This window comes from Penaeus vannamei, chromosome 10 (assembly GCF_042767895.1).
Source record: "Penaeus vannamei isolate JL-2024 chromosome 10, ASM4276789v1, whole genome shotgun sequence".
Classification (NCBI taxonomy): domain Eukaryota; kingdom Metazoa; phylum Arthropoda; class Malacostraca; order Decapoda; family Penaeidae; genus Penaeus; species Penaeus vannamei.
This window is the reverse complement of record NC_091558.1, coordinates 21,050,279-21,055,278: the sequence shown is the minus strand read 5'-3', so window position 1 is coordinate 21,055,278 and position 5,000 is coordinate 21,050,279. Positions and strand designations below refer to the sequence as shown.

At 36.1% G+C, this 5,000-nt stretch overlaps 1 protein-coding gene across 1 annotated transcript in view; it reads left to right on the top strand.

Annotated features, from left to right (window-relative positions):
• LOC138862811 (dipeptidase 1-like) overlaps positions 1-5,000 on the top strand; it is a 135,624-nt gene that overhangs the window by 107,802 nt on the left and 22,822 nt on the right. The gene's annotated exons all lie outside the window — the stretch shown is intronic.

Below are 5,000 nucleotides of genomic sequence, written 5' to 3'. Positions count from 1 at the left end.
AAAATATATATACACATATGTATATATATATATATATATATATATATATATATATATATATATATGTATTATATTATATATATATATAATATATATATATATATATATATGTGTGTATATATAAATATATATGTATGTATATATATATATATATACATATATATATATATATATATATATATATATATATATATATATATATATGAATATATATGAATATATATATATATATATATATGTATGTATATATATATATATATATATATATATATATATATATATATATATATATATAATTTGGTAATAGGAACAAAAAATGAAAGACAAGTTTAAAAAACAAAAAAGAAAAAAAAAGTAATAATAAAGGAAGATGTTTACAGACAAGGAGGATGGAGGATAAGGCGCGAAGTGACGCCGAGGAAACAAGAGGAAGCGATTGGCCAATTTCCAGAGTGAGAATGGGAGGAGGAGAAAGATGGATTGTTTTCTCTCTCTCTTTCTCTCTCTCTCTTTTACATTTCCTTGTCCTCCCCCTCCTCTCTCTATCTCTCTCTCTTTTTCTCTTGAGCTTCCTCTCCCTTTGTCTTTTTCTCTCTCGCGCGCGCGCTTTTTCTTTATTGCTTTCTCTTTCTCTGTTGGTCTCTCTCTCTCTCTCTCTCTCTCTCTCTCTCTCTCTCTCTCTCTCTCTCTCTCTCCCTCTTTCTCCCTCTCTCTCTCTGTCTACCCTCGCTTTCTCCTTTTCAGTCTCTTTCTGTGTCGCCCTCTTCCCCTCTCCTTGACTCCTCTTATTATCTATCTGCCTGTCTGTCTGCTCTCTGTCTATCTATTTCTCTGTCTGTTTGTGTCTCTGTCTGTTTGTCTGCCTGCCTGTCTGTCTATCTCTGTGTGTGTATGTTTGTCTAGTAACTTGTTTGTTTATCTGTATGTATATATGTTTAACTCTATGTTAGGCTGCCTATCTGTCTGCATGTCTATTTATCGGTCTTTTTTCAATTCCGATGTTACGATTGTTTTTACATCATTTATTTGCATTCTTTATCACTTTCGCACACATTTTAAAGCAACATCTGGCACTGCATAATATCAGGAACTATAAATACTCGTTTAAATAATTCAAAAGATAGTAAATGAATGAATATGTAGATGTATAATATATATGGACTTTAAAGATTCCGTTAGAATTAGCATATCAATTTAGTAATAACAATCGTTCTTTCACCCTGCATTGCATAATATCGGTAACCATAAATATTTACTTCCATTCTCTAAATACACTCCTCAGTTTTGATATAACAGAGATACCCCTAAACCCATCAATCGAAAATTAAGAATAACAATGAGAATGGACGAATTAGAAGAGGTAGGCAAAAGAAAACGGGACACTTTTACGATCTGTAAAAGTCTCCCCTCGAATAACACATCGAAAGAAAACGGGAACAGCCTCGCGGAGAAAGATGCTGTTGCCAAATTGTGGTCTTAATTTGCATAGCATTATCTCATAGCCGGAAGGGATTTGAACACGAGGATGCCTTTAGTGAGATACGTCTAATCGGGTCGGTCCTTTTTTATCGGATGCCTGCTCGTTAATAAGCTAATATCCCAGTCTTTAAACTAGGTCTTTTTGGTCTTAAGCTGTCTCGGTTAACAGTTTGCTTGAATGTTTGTCTTTTATCTGGATTTTTTTTGTCTCTTATTTTCAAATGTTTAATTTTTCTTTTATTCTGTTTGAGGTTATTTTGTTCTTCCTTGCTGTTGTTTTTGTTTTCTGTTTGTGGTGAAGCTTCACTAACCGATATTTTTGCCCTGAGTCAAAGATGATTGTAAGCTGTAAACAGAAAGTGCATTCATCTGAGGAACGTAAACTGTTACAGAGCAAAAAATTCACTCGTCTGATGAATTTATATTATGCCATAAGAAGCGATTTACTCATCTGACGAATGCAAACTATGACAAAACCAAAAAATGCCTTTAATCAATGTAAATTAACAGACAGCAAAAAAGGTACTTTATTTAACAACTATAAACTATGACATTACAAAAATTCCACTAAAAAATTAAGATAAAAAAAAAGAAACAGTAGACAATTAAAGAGCAATATCTTCTTGTGTTGATCGGTCTCCACTTATCTGCCGAACCGTGGCCAGTGTCAAATACTACCTTATATGAATTAGACATACCTAGTTCAGTACAGTTCTGTTTTGTTCTTTTATGTTCTTGTTTGTATGGTTCAACCGAGTTCAGTTCAGTTCAATTATGTTTTGTTCTGTTCTTTTTGTTTCATTTCAGTTGAATTCAGGTATGCCCTGTCCTGTTCTGCTCTGTATGCTTCAATTGAATTCAGTTCATTTTGTTCTGCCATGTTGCTTTCTGTTCAGTCCAGTTCATTCCTGTTCACTTAAGTTCTGTTCGGCTTTGTTCTCTTCAGATCAGTTCAGTGTAGCCCAACTGAGTTAATTTCGGTCCAGTGCTGTTCTTTCCAGTTAAGTTCAATTCTGTTCTGCTCCATTTACTTCCTTTCAGTTCAATAAATCAAATTCAGTTCATTCCATTTCTGTTCAACACAGTTCGCTTCAGTTCAGTCCAGCCCAGTCAAATCAGCTTCCGTTCAGTTCAGCGAAAAGAGGCCTTAAAGACTAACTTCCCCGATCAACATATCTTTTAGATCATAATACTTCAAAGACCTTTTGACCTCAAGCTATAAGAATTAGACATGCTCTCTCTCTCGATCAATCTATGTCTGTCCGTCTATCTGGTTATCTGTCTATTCATCTATCCATCTATTGACCTGTCTATCTATCTATATACCTACTTATGTCTGTTTATCAACCCATGTCTATCTATCAACCCATATCTATCTATCTATCCATCTATCTATGTATCTCTGTGTATCTGTCTATATCTATATATCTGTTCATCTACATACCTATCATTTTATCTATCTATCTATCTCAAGGCAACACACTTTTAACTTCCTGACTTTGAAGTGTCGCTTGTGAACTTCCTCGCTGCGAGACTTCAAAAGTCGACTTCAAAACAAAGATGGGGAGGGGGGAGGGGGGAGGGGTAGGGGGTTGAGGTATAGGGGTAGGGGGGAGGGGTAGGGGGTTGACGTGTAGGGGTAGGGGAAGGGATGGGGGTGGTTGTTTGCCTCCATCCACCTTACACATAAATCGAGCGTTTTTTTTTTCCTCCCGTGGGACTTAGCCCCCCCCCCCTCCCCCCGCTGTTATTTGTCCGAAACTTCCCTGCACATTGTTTACAAATTACTCCCTTCTCCCCCCTCCCCCCCCACCCCGCCTCAGTGTTTATAGATCCCAGGCGGGTTCCTTTTACGACTAAAGTTCCGAGTACTGAGAGACGTACAGAGTTTTCTATGCATTTAACCCACCGCGGGATCTGTTTGCATTCTCCCGAGGGTAAAATCAACTTTTTTTTTTCTTTTTTTTAAGGGTCTTTGGGAACACATTTGGTCTTTCCGTGTGTGGATTTGTAAATACGAACGCACACACACAGACACACACACACGCACGCTCAAATACGCGTACACACTCACACACACACACACACACAGGCAAATACACGCACACAGATACAAGCGTAAATGTATGATTGTACAAGTTCTCATATATATATATATATATATATATATATATATATATATATATATATATATATATATATATATATATAGTATACATATATATTATATATACACATGTGTGTGTTTGTTTGCGTAAGTGAGTACATGTGTGCGCACTTTTCCTGTGCGTATCTCTACTCAACGACCGCGCCGCAGAAATTGCCCATTCGGAAGAGGAAATGCCGAAATAGGTCGTTTTGAACAACTTCTCGAGTTTTACTTGGAATGGCCCCTAATGTATGCAATTCGGGAAATTTCCTTGTTGTTAGTCTGCTCGTTGGTGTGGGTGTGCAGGTCTGTGTGTGTGTGTGTGTGTGTGTGTGTGTGTGTGTGTGTGTGTGTGTGTGTGTGTGTGTGTGTGTGTGTGTGTGTTTTGGGCAGCGTAACGTAACGGTCTTTAAGGCTCATGGGGTGGGAATGAATTCAGTCCTCTGTTGAGTGTGCCAAATTTTATAACGGTCATAGAAACACTTTTAACCATTAACATTTCTCTAAGCAAATAATAATAAACACGTGGTCTATCGCTGTGTAAACAGTAGCAATAAATGTTATAATATAAACAAGCAATATTCTCAACTAACTTATTAATTCTTAAAGTTAACTCTATACCCTCTCTTTTCCTACTAATTAGGTTTCAAAAACCCTTTTAATAAACAAAATAAAAATATACATGAGACGGACTCGAGATCCTCACACCGTCTGTCAGTATGCTTCCCATGATTTGACTAGGACATAAGCCAATCGTTCCCCTTCCTTTAATCTTTACAACTTTCCTCTCTTTCACTTCTAATAAATAATTTCCTTATCAATCTATTCCTTGATAGCACCGGAGCTGTCACCTACGACTAATTCCGTTGCTGTATCCACAGACCATTAAAATAACTGAATGAATAACAAAAATATCTTCTTATCAACAAAGCCTTATGGCGTGGTGTTCTCACTGCATCTTCCGGACTGGTCTCAATTATTATAAGTCAGTACAAAGGGACTTACCACTTACGTTAATACACTTATCAAGCATTACAATATATAATATCAGGGTAAAAGACGACTTTCAATACAAGCACTTAAGCCTACCTGCACATGGGAGGACAGCAACAACGCGTCTGACGAGAAATCGTTAAAATAACTTGTTGCTTTCCCCAAAATCAATTATTAACGTTTAAACAAACAAACCATTTATAAATGGTTATGATTTACTCATTTTCTTACAACACCAAATTTTGCTATTTTGATATGCCTTTCAAAATATAAAAATATGAAACAAATGTTTTGGTGATGTATATACATCTTTGAAATGGAACCACCGCACCTTTTTAAAGGTTGAATAAATAATGATCTCGACATGTGTATATATATA